This window comes from Saimiri boliviensis, chromosome X, assembly GCF_048565385.1.
Source record: "Saimiri boliviensis isolate mSaiBol1 chromosome X, mSaiBol1.pri, whole genome shotgun sequence".
Lineage (NCBI taxonomy): Eukaryota > Metazoa > Chordata > Mammalia > Primates > Cebidae > Saimiri > Saimiri boliviensis.
The window spans coordinates 5,758,660-5,777,988 of NC_133470.1; the positions used below are offsets into that span (position 1 = coordinate 5,758,660).

General features: G+C 38.0%; 1 pseudogene; it reads right to left on the reverse strand.

Annotated features, from left to right (window-relative positions):
- Nucleotides 1-6,105: 6,105 nt before the first annotated feature.
- LOC101046770 (gem-associated protein 8 pseudogene) lies at nucleotides 6,106-6,866 on the reverse strand (annotated as a pseudogene).
- Nucleotides 6,867-19,329: the final 12,463 nt, after the last annotated feature.

Here is a 19,329-nt window from a genome sequence, read left to right on the forward strand (position 1 = left end):
GAAAAGTGATGATCAAAATGCCAATGCCACCCTGGCATTTGGAGCCTCTAAGATGTTAGAATGTGTAACAATATTAAATACTCAACCCCGTAAGTCTTTTGACCTTTCTTGGAGATGAAATTTGAGGCGGCTGACCACAGAAATGAGCTGCTCTTGTTTCCCACCATAGTACACTCATTTTATTTTGTTCTTGATTAAAAAATATATTTTATAGTTCTTTAAAAGGCCAATGCTTCAGAGAGAGACTTCAAGATGGTAGCTGATCAGATATTAGTGGGACCCAGCAAATTCACTTCTAGGTTCCATTCAAAAGAAAAGAAATTTTATGTCCAAAAAGCCCAGCCACACTCACATGCTTATCACAGCACTATTCACAACATCAAAGTAATAGAATCAACCTAAGTGTCCATCAATGATGGCTGGATAAAGAATATGTGGTACATATACACCATGGAATGTTACGCAGCCACAAAAAAGAATGAAATCATGTCCTTTGCAGTAACATGGATAGAGTTGGAGGCTATTGTCCTACTACATGAAACAGCTCAGAAAGTCAAATACCTCATGTTCCTATTTATAACTAGGAGCTAAACAATGGGTACACATGGACATAAAGATGGAAACAATAGATACTGGGAACTCCAAAATGGAGAAAGGGAGGAAGGGGGTGAGGGCTTTAAAAATTATTTATTGGGTATCCTTGATGAACATACATGTAAAAATCTTCAACAAAATACTACTACACCAACTCCAGCAGCACATGATAAAACTAATCCACCACAATCAAGTAGTCTTTATTTCTGGGATGCAAGGAGGTTGGTTCAACATATGCAAATCAATAAATGTGATTCATCATATAAACAGAACTAAAAACAAAAACCACATGACCATCTAAATAGATGCAGAAAAGGCTTTCAATAAAATTCGACATCCCTTCATGTTAAAACCCCTCAAGCAGTGAAGGAACATATTTCAAAATAATAAAAGCCCTCTACACCAGGCGTCCCCAAACTTTTTACACAAGGACCCAGTTCACTGTCCCTCAGACCGTTGGAGGGCAGCCACATACTGTGCTCCTCTCACTGACCACCAATGAAAGAGGTGCCCCTTCCTGAAGTGCGGCGGGGGGCCGGATAAATGGCCTCAGGAGGCCGCATCCATGGGCCATAGTTTGGGGACGCCTGGTCTATACAAACCGACAGCCAACATCATACTGAATAGACAAAAGGTGGGAAGTATTCCCTTTGAGAACCAGAAAAAGACATACTATTCAACATAGTACTGAAATTCCTGGCCAGAGCAATTGGGCAAGTGAAAGAAATAAAAGGCATGTAAATAGAAAGATAGGAAGTAAGAATACATGTTTTTAGATGATATAATTCTATACCTAGAAAACTCCATAGTCTCTGCCCAAAAGCTCCTAGATCTGATGAACAACTTCAGCAAAGCTTCAAGACACAAAATCAATGTACAAAAACAAGTGACATTTCTATACATCAACAATATCCAAGCTGCCAGCCAAATCAAGAATGCAATCCCATTCACAATAGCCACAAAAGGAATAAAATACATAGGAATATAGCTAAATAGGAAGGTGAAAGATATCTATAATGAGAATTACAAAACACTACTCAAATCAGAGATAACACAAACAAATGGAAAAATATTCCATGCTCATGGATAGGAAGAATCAATATAGTTAAAATGGCCATACTGTCCCAAGCAAATTACAGATTCAACACTATTCCTATGAAACTATCAGTGACATTCTTCACAGAATTAGAAAAGATTACTTTGAAATTCATTTGGAACCAAAAGAGAGCCTGAATAGCCAAGGCAATCCTAATAAAAAAGAACAAAGCTGGAGGCATCATGCTAGTTGACTTCAAATTACCCTACAAGGCTACAGTAACTAAAACAGCATGGTACTAGTACAAAAACAGATACGTAGACCAGTGGAACAGAATAGAGAGCCCAGAAATAATTTCACCCACCTACAAATATTGGTCTTTGACAAAGCTGACATAAACAAGCAATGGTAAAAGGATTTCCTATTCAATAAATGGTGCTAGAATAACTGGCTAGCCATATGAAGATTCAAACTTGACCCCTTCCATACACCATATGCAAAAATCAACTCAAGATGAATTAAAGACTTAACTGTAAAATCTAAAACACTAAAAAACCTGTAAGATAACTTAGGAAATACTGTTAGAGACGTAGACCCTGGCAAAGATTTCATGACAAAGATGCCAAAAGCAACGGCAACAAAAACAAAAAATGATGAATAGGATCTAATTAAATGAAAGAGCTTCTGCACAGCAAAAGAAACTATCAACAGAGTAAAGGGAAAATCTACAGAATAGGAGAAAATTTTTGCAAACTATGCATCCAACAAAGGGTTGTTACCAAGCATCTATAAGGAATTTGAACAAATTAACAAGCAAATACAAACAATCCCATTAAAAAGTGGGCAAAGGACATGAACACTTTTCAAAAGAAGATATGTATGTGGCCAAGAAGCATATTAAAAAATGCACAACATTACCAATTGTATTAGTTCATTTCACACTGCTATAAAGAAATATGTGAGATTGGGTAATATATAAAGCGGTTTAATTGATTCACATTTCCACATGGCTGGGGAGGCCTCAGGAAACTTACAATCATGGCAGAAGGCACTTCTTCACAGGGTGGCAGAAGAGAGAAGAGAGAGCAAAAGGTAAAGAACCCCTTATAAAACCATCAGATCTCATGAGAACTCACTCACCATCCTGAGAACAGCATGCAGGGAAACTCCTCCCATGATCCAATTATCTCCCTCCCTTGACACATGGGATTACAATTTGAGATGAGATTTCAGTGGGGACACAGACCAAAACCATATCATTCTGTCTCTGGCTCCTCTCAAATCTCACGTCTTTTCACATTTCAAACCAATCATGCCTTCCTAACGACAGTCCCCCAAAGTCTTAACTCATTTCAGCATTAACTAAAAAGTCCACAGTCCGAAGTCTCATCTGAGATAAGGCAAGTCCCTTCTTCCTAGGAGCTATTAAAATCAAAAGCAAGTTAGTTACTTTCAAGATACAATGGGGGTACAGGCATTGGATAAATGCTCCCATTTCAAATAGGAGAAATTAAAACAAAGGAGCTACAGTCCCCATACAAGTGCAAAATCCAGCAGTCATCAAATCTTAAAGCTCCAAAATTATCTCCCTTGACTCCATTTCTCACATCCGGGCATGCCGACACAAGGGGTGAACTCCCATGGTCTTGGGGAGCTCCTTCATGGGCTGGTGTTGAGTGCCTGTGACTTTTTGTAGATGCATGGTGCAAACTGTCACTGGATCTACCATTCTGGGTTTTGGAGGATGGTGGCTCTCTTCTCACAGCTCCACTAGGTAGTGCCCCAGTGGGGACTCTGTGTGGGGACTCCGATCCCACATTTCCCTTCCACATTGCTCTAGCAGATGTTCTTCATGAGGGTTCTGCACCTGCAGCAGATTTCTTCCTGGACATCCAAGCATTTCCATCCATCCTCTGAAATCTAGGCTCCCAAATTAGGTTCCCAAATCTTAATTATTGACTTCTGTGCACACTTAAGCCCAAATCATGTGGAAGCCACCAAGGCTTGGGGCTTGCACCATCTGAAACAATCGCTCAAGCTGTACCTTGGCCCCATTTAGCCACAGCTGGAGACAGAGCAGCTGGGACACAGGATACCAAGTCCCAAGGCTGCACAGAACAGTGCGGATCTTGGGCCTGGCCCAGGAACCATTATTCCCTGTTAGGCCTCCAAGTCTAGGATAGGCTGTCATAAAGACCTCTCACATGCCATGGAGACGTTTTCCCATAGTCTTGACTCCTTATTACTTATGACATTTCTGTAGCCAGCTTGAACTTCTCCCCAGAAAATCTATTTTTCTTTTGTACCTCATGGCCGGCTAAAAATTGTCCAAATCTTTATGCTCTGCTTTTCTAAACATAAGTTGCAACTTCAGGTCATCTCTCCCAAGTTCAAAGTTCCACAGTCTCTAGGACAGGGACAAAATGCTGCCAGTCTCTTTGCTAAAACATAGTAAGAGTGACCTTTGCTCCAGTTCCCAATAAGTTCCTCATCTCCACCCAAGCCTAACCCTAGACTTCACTGTCCATATCACAATCAGCATTTTGGCCAAAACTATTCAACAAGTCTCTAGGAAGATCCAAACTTTCCCACATCTTCCTGTCTTCTTCTGAGCCATGCAAATTCTTCCAACCTCTGCCCATTACTCAGTTCGAAAGTCACTTCCACATTTTCAAGTATCTTTATAGTAGTACCCTACTCTCTGCAGTACCAATTTGTTACCACTGGAAGAGATCCGAGTTACCCTGAGTTACCTGCAGTGAATCCATACACATCCACAGCAACTTCAATCCTTGCCTCCTCAGAAGAAAGAATTCAACTGGAGGGCATAAAGCAGAAAAAGAGACCAAGGTAAGTTTCAGAGCAGGAGTGGAAGTTTATTTTAAAAGCTTTAGAACAGGAAAGAAAGGAAAATTCACTTGAAAGAGACCCAAACGGCACCTGAAGATCCAAGAGAGTACAGAGAGCAAAAGAATACAGCAAAAAAGGGCAATAACATGGATCCTAGAACTTTATAGGCTCACCTATTTCCCATGATTATTCCCTTAGGGCAGCCCACATGCACAGTGTCTTCTTTACCCTTCATAACTGTGCACACACTGAGTGTGTTTAAGGAGTCGTATGCAAGCCCATCTGAGGATTTCTTCGCTTTTCCAGTGGAGTATACCTGGAAGATCATACTTTGCCATTTTGTCTCTTAACACGCATGCCCAGGAAGCTACTTCTCTTTGGGGCCTGCATCCAATTAACATTTTGATATTAACAGGTGTGGACCATCAGGAAATAGTCTCTCCCTGGCACTGCCGAATTATCATTTTAAGAGAGGCAATGAGATAATTGCCAAACCATCACCTGACACGTCTCGTAGGTGTGGGGAGAGCCCTCTCCTGCCCCACTCATACCTAACTACCTGTAACAGATTTACTGTATTAGTTCATTTTCACACTGCTGAAAAGATACTGAGGCTGGATAATTTATAAACAAAGGAGGTTGCCAGGCAAGGTGTCAGAGCCCTGGCACTGGAAAGTGGTCAACTCATGGGTTGGTAAAAAGAATTTACCAACAAAAGTATAAGTTTGAAAAAGGAAAGTTTATTAAGAAGGAAGAATGCTGCATTGGGTGCCTCAGCAAGAGGACTGAGCATGCCTTGGTGGATTTTTTCTTAGTGATATCAATAGATCTTAAGGCAGGAGCTTAGGGTTGTCAAATGAGTTTCAGTGCGGCATTCCAGAGAGGTATAGAAATTTTAGTTACTTACAAAAGTTGAACGAGGCCTGGAACCAGATGCCAACTTAGATACCAGGGAACTTTAGTTACTTCTAAATTCTCAGTAAGGAGTTTTGCCTCCAGGCCTGGTTGATGGTCGCCAGGAGGTCTTTGCTCCCTTCTAAATTCCTCAGAGGAGTTTCACCTCTGGATGATCTGTTTGACAGTCATCAGGTGGTCTTTGCTTCCTTATAAATCCCTCAGATAAGGATTTTTTTCTTGTCTCCAGGGTCTGTTCAATGGTCATCAGGTGATTTTCACTCTCATCAGAGGTTGAATTGACTCACAGTTCCACATGGCTGGGGAGGCCTCAGGAAACTTACCATCACGGCAGAAGACAAAGCCGAAGCAAGCACCTTTTCTTTTTTTTTCTCTCTTTTATGTTAATTATTATCATTTTTTTTTTCCAGGCAAGAGCTTTAATGAATTGACCTGTTACCAACAACATAAAAAACCAGTATAATATATACAAAATTATTTTGTCAGGAGAAAATTTATCATGATTTATCATGTTGGCAACAGAAGGCATCCTGCCGACCTCCCAGTGGCTGGCATAGTTCATCCACCCCGTGACAGGCCCACTGGGACTGTAGTGGACATGCTTGTACCTCAGCACAAAGTCCTCTTTCCCTGAGAAATGTACACAAGGAGAGATGAAGAGCGTGTACCCAAAAGGAAGAGGGAGAGTCTGGGGACCTTGTGTCCCGAGCTCAGAACTTCGGGGGGATGACCGGCCAGTACTTGGGCTGCTTTTGGTCACAGTGCTTGTCAAAGCTCACCTGCACCGCAGCCTCCATGGCCTGGATCTTGGCGGCGCTGTCCCCATACAAATGCTTCATCTCGGCCTGGCGCCGCTCACCTGGCCTCTCAGTTGGGGCCTCTACTGACCAGGGGATGTTGCAGTACAGGTCATGGTCAGCGTTCACATAGCTCTCCAGGCACTCTGCATCCAGCTGCTGCTGCCTCCATCATTCTTCTCTGTGCCTCTTGGTCTCTGCAAAGTACTGGTGGAGCTCTTCGGTGATTTCCATATTGCTCAGGTCACATTCTGTCTCTGCATTTGACTTGGTCTCCATCTCTTCCTCTTTGGACAAAGCTTGGTCTTCTCTTGTGGATGCCTGGATCCTACTGCTGTCATGTGGATTCTGTCCAAACCCTCTGAAATATGAAGAACTGCAGGGGGAGTCCTTCCAGGCCACATGATCGTCATAGAAAGACAGGATATGCAGCTTGGATACTGTAAGACCTTTGGGGAAGAAGCACAGGAGGGAAGTACCATGGAACACTGAAACAGGATTCCACGGCCTTCTTGTAAGCATTCTGGTGGCTGTGCATCCAAGCCATTGCTTGATGATAATGTTACCAGTATCTTGCATATGCCAGATGAGAATACCAAGGCCTGGTAGCTTTCAACATTGATGCCTTCATCGCTGCCATCTCTGATTGTGAAAATCCAAATGGGTGCCGAAACTCGTGGGCATGCAGCTTGCAGATCCTGGGCAGTGGCCAAGCAGGGGCCAAATTTTTCTTGGAGACAGAGGGGGAGTAGGGGAGGGGGGCAGCTGTTGCCGGGGCGACTGGAAGTGTGCTTCTGGTCTATGTTAATTATTATTATTTTATTTTACTTCTTTTTTTATTGCATTTTTGGTTTGGGGGTACATGTGAAGAACATGCAAGATTGTTGCATAGGTACACACGTGGCAGTGTGATTTGCTGCCTTCTTCCCCTTCACCTATATCTGGCATTTCTCCCCATGCTATCACCCCCCACTGTTCCTCCCCCATTTCCCCCCAACTGACCCCAGTGTGTAGTGCTCCCCTCCCTGTGTCCATGTGTTCTCATTGTTCAACACCTACCTATGAGTGAGAACATGCAGTGTTTGATTTTCTGCTCTTGTGTCCGTTTGCTGAGAATGATGATTACCAGGTTCATCCATGTCCCTACAAAGGACACGAACTCATCATTTTTGATGGCTGCATAATATTCCATGGTGTATATGTGCCACATTTTCCCCTGTCCAGTCTATCATCGATGGGCATTTGGGTTGCTTCCAGATCTTTGCAATTGTAAACTGAGCAGGCACCTTTTCAAAATGCGGCAGGAGAGCAAAGAGAGAGTGAAAGAGGAAGAGCCCCTTATAAAACCATCAGATTTCATAAGAACTCACTATCAGGAGAATAGCATGGGGGAAACAACCACATGATCCAATTACCTCCCTCCCTCAAGAGATTACAAGTCCCTCCCTTGACCATGAGGATTAAAATTTGAGATGAGATTTGGGTGGAAACACAGAGCCAAACTCTATCACTAATCATTAGAGAATTGCAAATCAAAAACATGATGAGTTGCCATCTCACACCAGTCAGAATGGCTCCTATTAAAAAGCAAAAAAAAAGCAGATGCTGGTGAGGTTGTAGAGAAAAGGGAATGCTTATGCACTGCTTGTAGAAATGTAAATTAGTTCAGCCATTGTAGAAAATGGTGTAGTCATTTCTGAAAGAATTTATAACAGAATTACCATTTGACCCAGCAATTCCATCACTGGGTATAAATATATTTATACCTGAAGGAATATAAACCATTCTATCATAAAGACACTTGCATGTGTATGTTCATTGCAGCACTATTCACAATAGCAAAGACATGGAATCAACCTAAATACCCACAAATGGTAGACTGGATAAAGAAAATATGATACATATACACCATGGATTGCTATGCAGCCATAAAAAAGATCACATCCTTTGCAGTGACATGGATGGATCTGGAGGCCATTATCCTAAGCAAACTAACACAGGAACAGAAAATAAATTACTAATACAGAAATAAATAAACTAACACAGAAAACAAATACCATGTGGTTTCACTTACACATGGCAGCTAAACATTGAGAACACATGGACACAAAGAAAAGAATAGACACCAAGACCTACCTGAGGGTGGAGGGTGGGAAGAGGCCGAGGGTCAAAAAACAACCTATTGGGTACTATGCTTAATGACTGGGTGACAAGATGATATGTACCCCAAATCCCCGTGACATGTAGTTTACCTTTGTAACAGTCCTGTACATGTATTCATGAATTTAAAATAAAAGTTGGGGAATAAAAATAAGTAAATAAAGAGTAATGAAATTATCCAAGACTACAACTAGGAAGGGGTATATAACACGAATCAGAACCTGATAGATGTGCTCGATCTCTGGCTGAAAAATAGCACATCCACTCTAATAGATACAATTTCTGATTGGTTGATACCAGTGCCATACTGATTTTAAAATTACTTTAGTATCACTTCTATTCATTCATTACCTCACGATACATGAAGCATCCTAAGTAATCAGAATTTTCTTGGTGGCAATTGGGATAAGCCACATGCTAGGTAATTTTCAGGGTAAAAGGGCCAGGTTGACTTATTTTAATAGCTCTGCATGGCTTTTTAGAGCTTCAATCTAGATCATCTCTGAAACAAATTTATGATCAACCATCCTCTCCTCCTGGGTTCAGCAAACAAAGATGTAAAGCTGAGGTATGTATTGTATGTTAAAATTAAAAACTAAAATTAAAAGTAATTCTCTTAAAAAGAGATAAATTTTATTAATTTTTAAAAATGTCTAACATTAAAATTATTTTGAAACTTAAATATTTGACTTATGCATAGACCCAGGCCTAGTATATTTTCAGAAATTAAATTCACATTTGAATAATTAAAAAATAATTCAATTGGCTCCAAACTTCTTTTCAGTGCTTTTATTGTCCATGAAAATGTGGATCATAGTTTGTTTTTTTGTTTTTTTCTTCTGTAATGGAATGTGAAAGCATTCATTTTACATTTGCTCATCAATTTGTAATATTCAGGCTGTTTTCATATGCATTTTTTCGGTTATCGGAGGGGCCATATAATATAGTGATTAAAACCATCGACTGCAGTCATGCTGCCAGAGGGTTAAATCCTACTTTCCCCACTTATTAGCTGTGTGATTTTGAGCAAGTTAATTAACGTTTTTGCACTTTAACTTCATTCCTTTTAATAGGGACAATTATCGTCCCTAACTGGTAGAGCTGTTGTTGAATTAATACCATAAAATATTTAGAATAGTAAACAGTGTTAGCTATTGTTATTATAGTTATGTAATGATTCTGAGAACTAATAGCAAAGTATCTGAGAGTCTGAAGGAGTTCATGGTATGTGAAAGAATTAGGGCAGGATCCTTGGCATTAAAGTAATCTCTTAACAAAATTACTGTTTGTTAGAATGAGCTGAACCTAGGTTTTCCTAAGCCCTTCAGTGCAGGACCTTTTTCATTTAACTGGAGGCTATATCCAGAAGATTCCAAAGCCAGATCTCCTGTTTCAATAAGTTAATAAAGCAGATTATTTAAAAAAGGGCTTAACAATGCAATATTATATACTCCATATGATCTTGACTATTAACACAAAGTATCAAATACACTAGAAAAAAGATAACAAGCAAATATGCTAAAATTTCAGAGTGTTTTTCACTGAAGGTGGGATTGTAGGTGACTGTGATTTTCTATAATTATCTGTCAAATGTTCTTTTTTGAGCAATGTTCTGTTTTGATAGGAAAAGTAGAAACCCAAAATAAGTTCAGTAATAATTGAGATTTACTCCATCACAGTGAAGTCAAATAATGGAGCCATATGAGGCCAACAAACATAAGAAAAAATGCTCATCATCACTGGTCATTAGAGAAATGCAAATCAAAACCAGATTGAGATACCATCTCACGCCAGTTTGAATGGCGATCATTAAAAAATCTGGAGACAACAGATGCTGGATAGGATGTGGAGAAATAGGAACACTCTTACACACTTGATGGGAGTGTAAATTAGTTCAATCATTGTGGAAGACAGTGTAGCAATTTCTCAAGGATCTAGAAATAGAAATTCCATTTGACCCAGCAATCCCATTAATGAGTATACACCCAAAGAACTATAAATTGTTCTACTATAAAGACACATGCACATGTATGTTCATTGCAGCCCTGTGTACAATAGCAAAGACCTGGAACCAACCCAAATGCTCATCAATGATAGAGACAAAGAAAATGTGGTACATATACACCATGGAATGCTATGCAGCCATAAAAAACGATGAGTTCGTGTCCTTTGTAGGGACATGGATGAATCTGGAAACCATCATTCTCAGCAAACTGACACAAGAACAGAAAGCCAAACACCGCATGTTCTCACTCATAGGTAGGTGTTGAACAATGAGAACAGGTGGACTCAGGGAGGGGAGCATCAGACACTGGGGGCAGTTGGGGGTGGGTAGGGGAGAGACAGCAGGGGGTGGAGAGGGAGGGGAGGATGGGGAGGGATAACATGGGGAGAAATGCTAGATACAGTATGCACCTAAAGTAAAATAAATAAATTTTTTAAAAATAACAAAAATAATAATAATTTATCTACTGATTTTAAATGCCATGTATACACATTTGCTGATTCTTCTGCTTGTTGACGTCTGCTGTTGATCCTCTCTAGTGAATTTTTCACTTCAGTTATATTTTCTGCATCAGAATTTCTATTTGGTTTCTTTTTGTAGTTTCTCCATCTTGTTTATATATAGTTTTAAAATTTCCTTTAATTTGTCTGTTTTTGTTTAAGCTCTTTGGACATACTTAAGGAAGTTATATTAAAGATTTTGTTTAGTATGTCTAAAAACTGTGTTTGCTCAGAGGTGATTTTGCCATTTTTCTTTCATCCTTTGAATGAGTCTTTTCTTTTTCTTTGAAAATATTGTGTTTTTTTTAAATTAAAAATTGGATATTTGATGAAACAAACAAAAAAATGTGCATTTGAAAAAGCAAACACTGTAGCCAGTCTTTGCTGACTGGTTCTTTGCCAAGAAAGGCCTTCACTATTTAGCATGCATGTCCTGAGCAGGGGTAAATTCTTGAAGTTTTCTCAGGTTTTCCCTGAGCATGCATCTCACCTAGGACTTTGTGTGTATGTACGTGTGTGTGTGTGTGTGTGTGTGTGTGTGTACACATATATTTGCTTAAATGCTTTAATTTCCAAGAGTCTTAGCCCAGCTTCTTAGTGTATCTTAGTTGTCCTGTTGCAATCCTTAATTAATAATCTCTAGCTCCCAGTATCAATGGGTCTGTAGTCTCCTTGAAGCTTTTACAAACCATTTTCATTGACATTTTCTGTGGCTTTTTGTTTTTCAAACTGAGGCCCGGCATAGGCTGTTTCTCTTCTCTGTACTCCAAGACAGGAAAATTAGAGGGCAGTACACTAGGCGGTTCCCAGGCATGTCAGAATGTTGCAAGTAAGATTTTCCCGTCTTCCTCTCACCCAAGGGAGAAATTCCTTGATAAGAAACTGAGCTGCTTTGTATCTACCACATCTCACTGCATCTTGGAAACAGTGAGGCCAAAGTCAGTAGAAGCACAATAAAAATTGTGTGCCAATTTGAAGGTAGCTTTTTCTTCATTGGGTGATTACACAGTAGGCCTATATACACCACACCATTAACTGTTTTTCAGAAATTCTACAGCATTATTTTAGCTAGTCTCATTTCTTTTAGTGTTTCTGTAGAAGAATAAAGACCTGGAGCTTCCTATTTACTGTCTTGTTATCAAAATCATTATTTTTGAAATATATCAAATCACTTATCTAAATAATTTTTAATTTAAAAATAAACAGTTTACTGTACTTTTATTTGCATGAACTCTTTTGATATTCTGCTCTATCCATTCTCTGATCCAACCATATGAAGTATTTCAGGTAAATTTTGATGCAAGTTTAAATTAAATAGAGCTATGAAAATGTCTCAGAAAATTTCTTGTTACATGGAGATAACGTGGAACATAAGCCAAAGAAACATATCTGGATTCCAATTTTATTTTAAAGTATTTCTACAACAGTCATTAAAATTGTGTATGAAAAACAAAGATAAGCTTAATAAGAGCTTAATTTAAATATGACACAAATATACAGCAAGATTTAACGGAAGATAAATGGTTTGCTCATAAAGAGTCGAACATGATGCTGACTTCAGCTTGTTCTTATCCATCCTTTGTTTTTTTCTGATCACATTCACTGCCTTGAAAAATGTACTCTTTGCCTGAACCATTATTTCCTCTCTCTTCCCTTCTTCAGTTTATGTTCATACTTGCCAAGAGTATATTTGAGAGTCGCCCTGTTATGAAAATTATTCCCAATCCCTTAAACTAGATTTGATGTATTTTTTCTTTGTTATCAGAGCATATTATAGCTAGCCTTTATATCACACTGAATTTTTACACTTTACTCATTTGTCATCTCCTTCCCTATAAAATTGTGTTTTCATCTCTATAATCAACAGTGTCAATAAAATTTATTGAATGAATGAGTCTTCTATCTGAAAATCTTTCTTTTCTACTTGATAACATTTGTAACTCATTTTATTCATTCAAAAAAACTGACATAAATCTACATACAGTCTTTATCTTATCCAATTTGAACATTCATTTAGCTGCAGACATTCTAATTTGCTTGACTGTAAGGTGCTATTCTGGACTCTTGCTGATGGGCTACATAATATATGGTCTATGCAATACTCTCCTTTCTAAAATCAGAAGAAAAATGATAATTTCACATGCATATCACCCTAAGAGTTTCAGACAGAGAATGGTGGACTTTTCCATATGGAGCCAGATGCACAAATAGTATCTAAAATTTAGAGAGTAAACATTTGCATGGCTGTGTGCTACAACTACCCTCGCCATATGATTTCTAACATTTCTTTAAGTGTACCACAAAATTGACCTAAGGACATATAGGAAGTATAGGAGTTTCTCAGGAAGCATAAAACAATATTATTTCTAAGAAGCCTGAATCTGAAATTTAACAAGAAGAGTATAATACTGAGGAAAAAAAGAAAAAAAAAATTATCCTAGAAGTGTGGTTACTTTTTCTAATAATTTTACATGTTCATCAAATAGAAGTTTAATTCAAAATATAGACTAGGACACTACCAAAGAAAAGAAAATTACAGGCAAATATCTCTGATGAGCAGAAATGCAAAAATCCTCAACAAAACATTAGCAAACCAAATTCAATAGCACAGTGAAAATAAATTATTCACAATGATCAAAGGAGATTTATCTTTGGAATGCAAGAATAATTTAATGTATGTTGAATGTTGCAAATTTAAAAACATGATAGATCACATGAACAGAATGAAGGACAAAGCCATATGATTATCTGAATAGATGTGGCAAAAGCATTTGACAAAATTCAATATCCTTTTACAAGGAAAACTCTCAATATATTATATAGAGAGGGAATGTACAATAAAGGCTATACTAATAAGACCACAGCTAACATTACTCTACTCTCACCTCTTTTGTTCAACATAGTTTTTGGAATCATAGCCAGAGCACTTAGGCAAGAGAAAGAAAGAAAATGTATACAAACATGAAAGGAAAAAGTGAATAATAATAATGGCACTTATTATTTCATGGGATAGCAGAGCATTTATTGACAATCAAAGCTTCAGGTGAAACACAGAATTAAATGGTTCCTCTAATTCAGACGTCCCCAAACTTTTTACACAGGGGGCCAGTTCAGTGTCCCTCAGACCGTTGGAGGGCCGCCACATACTGTGCTCCTCTCACTGACCACCGATGAAAGAGGTGCCCCTTCCTGAAGTGCGGCAGGGGGCAGTATAAATGGCCTCAGGGGGCCGCATGCGGCCCGCGGGCCATAGTTTGGGGACGCCTGCTCTAATTAGATGGCTCTGCTACAAAGGAAGGTGCAAAATATTATGGAAGAGCATTGATCACAGTGCATTGAACCATTATTACCCAAATTCTGGACAATAAAAGATGTATTTTAATTAATTCTCTATCTCCCCATTGAATTAGTGGACTCCTCACTTCGTTTTACATTGCTTGAGTTACATATGGGAGTGATCACCTGTCTGCTGCTGTAAGTGTGGTATATGGAAATCCGTTCTTTTCGTAGGTTTTTTCTTAGGCAGGCATATTTGATTTTGGGTCCAGATAGCTGTTCCAAGACAGTCAGCAGCATTAATCCAAGAATTGTATTTCTAATCACAGGATAATACATTTCTAATTAGACAGCAACTTATGTAAAATAAACATGTAGCAAAAAAGCCAGAAAAAATTAAGTTAGGTTAGAAGTTAAAAGCAGCTGGGTGTTATGGTGTACACCTCTAGTCCCAGCTACTTTGGAAACCGAAATAGGAGGATCATTTAAGTCCAGGAGTTCAAAGTCAGCCTCGGCAGTATAATGAGGCCCCCATTCCCTTCCCAAAAAGTAGCCAAAAATATTTTTAATTCTTCCTTACCTAAATCTCAATTTTTAAAATCAGCAATGTGAGTGCAACAATATTTGACAATTTAGATTTTCTGCTTGTATTTTGTTTATATATTATGTCTGGGAAGTCAAAATAATATATGGCCATACTTAAGGGACCATGAAATGCTCAGTTAATATGATATATATTAAGTACTCAATAAGTAATTGTTAAAGTTTTAAAAATTGGAAACTGCAGAAGGAATTTCCTGAGAAATTTCATCAGACAATTATCAAGCAGTTACCATGTATCTCATGGTATTAGGCCTCAGGGATACAAGGCTGTATCTTGTGTGCTCACATTTTTCAAAACTAGAGATAGAGTTTGGAACATGTAGAGTTATTGATGTATTTATTAACTTTCTACAGTAGAAATACATTATAGTTGTTCCAAAAACAGAGTAGGGGATTGTATTAATCATGTTTTAATTTTTTTTCTTTATTTTATAATACTTTGACATCCTGGAGCCTTGTAGACTAGGGAAAGAAATGCCTCCTCAAGAGTTACCTAATTCCCAAAAATAGCAAACAATTCGCTTGCAAGAATTTTTTTTATAAGTAAACTAACCAGTCACAAGACTGTACCCTACCATCTCTTTTTATCAGTTTCCTGCAGTCTGTGACACTATTCCCCTCCCCAGGTCTAGGTTCTGGACAACTAGGGATCACCCCTGTAGCCCAGAGTTTGCCAAAATTATTCAAGCTATCCAATTCTAAGTCTGCTCAGCTTTCTTACCCTGCCTCTCCCACTCTTTGCCACAAAAACAACAATAAAGACTATAAATCCGTGCTTTCTCTCTTTTTTCTCCATATCCTGACCTACTCTAGTGTTTCCTTCCTGTGGCCCTATATGAAGTTGCGTGTCCCTCCTGTTAGTATTATGAGTGCCTATCCTCTGAATGGCAATTGTCTCCTAATCTATTGACCATACCAAACCTAAATAATAAAACCTACATTTCAAAATAGGAATGGCAAGTTCTCCTAGCATATGCTTGTGTGGACACGCTGGCATTTAGCCTCTCTTACTGAATCTCTCTCCATTTCAGGAAATAGAACCCAAAAATATGAACTGATTAACTTGTGCAGGAGCAATAAGAAAAAGAAAAATTGTAAACTGAGAGGACTTAGGGGTAGTAGCAGTATTGAGCGTTTAGACATTCCTACCTGTTCTAGTCCAAGGTAGAGGAGGGTATGGCATCGTAATGGACTGATTTGGATTGGTAGCTCTGCAAATTACTTAACCTTCTTGAAGCCCTGATTTATTTATCTGTAAAGTAAGATTAATAGGAACAATGCCGGGACTAAAGAAAATGATGTATTGCATCTTACTTAGAGACTGCTAAAAATGTCCTCATCAATCTGATTCCATTGAAATGGTATATATTGAGATTCTGCTAAGGATTCATTAGCTCCCTTCCCTGTTTGTCTCCTGAACATTTTCACTGTTTTTTTTTTTTTTTTTTTCAACCAACTAATCCTTCACCTAAATAAATATCTTTGACATTATAAAACATACAGTTGTTTTCATTATATCTTAATCTCAGCATGCAGATGACTATGGCCACTTGTTGTTCAAAAAACATTTATTTCATCTGTTTTGGAACTGAGCATTTCAGGACTCTTAACTATGGCAATTTTAGTGACATGGCATCCTAACATAATTTGCTTAATTCAGGTTTAAAGTATAAATCTGTCCCACATCTTCCACACCCGTATAATTTCTTTTCATTTTCATTTTATTTTTACTGCTGTTCTTTTCTCTAAAGCCAGTAGTTCTCAAACAGTACCTGTAAGAATCACCAGACTGATATTTTCTGCTTCCAAAATTATGATCTTACATGCCTATGGCAGGGACCAAAAATCTACATCTTCTAACAGATTCCCAAGTGATATCTATGTTGCTATTTCTTGACTAAACTTTGAGAACTACTGCTCTGAGACATTGTCTCTCAGTGGTAACTGCATATAAGAATCACTTGTGAGTTTTAAAAAAATTCTAGGAGATTTTTAGCAGTCTTCAAGTATTTCTAGGTATAGAATTACTATCAGTGAAGAGAGATAGTTTGGTTTCTTTTCCAACTTGGATGCCTTTTATTCTTTTTCTTGACTGATTGATCTGGCTGGGACTTCCACTACTATGTTGAATAGGAGAGTGACAGTGGGACAGCAGGGGTCCTTGTCTTGTTGCAGTTCTCAAGAGGAATGGTTCCAGCTTTTGCCCATTCAGTATAATGTTGGCTGTGAGTTTGGCATAAATGACTCTTTTTTTTTTTTCAATGCCTAGTCTGTTGAGAGTTTTTAACATGAAGGGATGTCAGATTTTATCAAAAGTTTTCTCTGCATCTATTGAGATGATCATATGATTTTTGCTGTTAGCACTTTTTATATGGTGAATCACATTTATTGATTTCTGTATGTTAAACCAGTCTTGCATCCCAGGAATAAAGTGAACTTGATTGTGGTGGAGTAATTCTTTGATGTCCTGCATGATTCAGTTTGCAAATATTTTGTTGAAGATTTTTGTGCCTATGTACATCAGAGATATTGACCTAAAGTTTTCTTTTTTCATTATGTCTGCTGGATTTTGGCGTCAGGCTGATGCATCTTCACAGAATGAGTTAGGGATTAGACCACCATCCTCAATTTTTTGGAATAGTTTCAATAGAATTGGTATCCAATCTTCTTTGCATATCTGGTAGAATTCAGCTATGAATTCATCTTGTCCAGGACTTTCTTAAGTTGGTAGTTTATTTCTTATTCCATTTTAGAGCTTGTTATTGGTCCACTTGGGGCTTCAGTCTCTTTCTGATTCAATCTTGAGAGATTTTGTTCTTCCAGAATTTTATCCACTTCCTCTAGATTTTCTAACTTGAGTACATAGAGTTGTTCATAGTAGTCTCTGAGAATCTTTTGTATTTCTGTGAGATCAGTTGTACTATTACCTTTGTCACTTCTGATTGTGTTTATGTGAATCTTCTCTTTCTTTTTCCTTATTAACATGTCTAGTGGCCTATCAATTTTTTTGAGATGGGGCTTTTTTCTGAGGTCATGATATTATTGATCTTACGTATGGATTTTTGCATCTCGATTTCATTAAATTTTTGTCTAATTTTAGTTATTTCTTTTATTCTGCTAGCTTTGGGATTGTTTGTTCTTTTTTTTCTAGTTCCTTTAGGTTCAGAGTTAGAGGGTTCATTTGACATATTTCTAACTTCTTGATAAAGGCATCTGGGGCTATAAACTTTCTTCTTAACACTGCTTTGGCTGCATCTTTGGAATTTGGGGTAAGTTTTGACCTTATTTTTCAATGATTTTTTATTTCTGCCTTAATTGAAAGAAATCAGAGATAATACAAATACATTTTTAAAATTCTATGTCCATGAATTGGGAGAATCAATATTGTAAAACCAGCCATACTGTTGATAGTAATTTACAGATTCAACGATTCTTATCAAACTATTAATGTCATTCTTCATGTAATTAGGAAAAAAATCTATTCCAAGTTTCATATGGAACAACAAAAAAAGAGCCCAAATAGACAAAGCAATCCAAAGTAAAAAGAACAAAACCGGGAGTATCATACTACCTGACTTCAAACTATGCTATAAAGCTGCATTAACCAAAAGAGTATGTGACTGGTACAAAAACAGACACATAGACCAATGGAACAGAATAGTAAGCTAAGAAACAAAGCCACACACTGACAACCATCTGATCTTCAATAAGGCCAAAAAAAACAATCAGAGGAGAAAGGGCTTCCTATTCAAGAAATGGTGCTGAGATAGCTGGCTAACTATAGGCTAAAGCTAGACCCCTACCTCTCACCATGTACAAAAATTAATTCAAAACAGATTAAAGATTTTGACATAAGACTTCACACTACAAAAATCCTAGAAGACAACCTAGGAAATACTCTTCTCAGCATCAGCCTTGGCAAAGAATTTATGGCTAAGTCCCCAAAAGCAGTTGCAACAAAAACAAGAATAGACAAGTGGACCTAATTAAATTAAAGAGCTTCTGCACAGCAAAAGAAACTGTCAACAGAATAAACAGACAACTTAAAGAAGGGAAGAATATATTCACAAACTATGCATCTGATAAAGGCCTAAAATGGAAAATCTATAGGGAACTTAAATCCACAAGCAAAAATAAATAAATAAATAAATAAATAATCCCCTTAAAAATGGGCAAGGGACAAGAACAGACATTTTTCTTTTTTTTTTTTTTTTTTAGTTTGAATCTGATTTTCTTATTTATTTATTTTTTATTTTTTTTTATTGCATTTTAGGTTTGGGGGTACATGTGATGAACATGCAACATTGTTGCATAGGTACACACATGGCAATGTGGTTTGCTGCCTTTCATCCCCTCACCTGTATCTGTCATTTCTCCCCATGCTATCTCTTCCCACCTCCCCACCCCCCCGCCCCTCCCCCATTTCCCCCCAATGGACCCCAGTGTGTAGTGCTCCCCTCCCTGTGTCCATGTGTTCTCATTGTTCAACACCTGCCTATGAGTGAGAATATACGGTATTTGATTTTCTGCTCTTGTGTCAGTTTGCTGAGAATGATGGTTTCCAGGTTCATCCATGTCCCTACAAAGGACGTG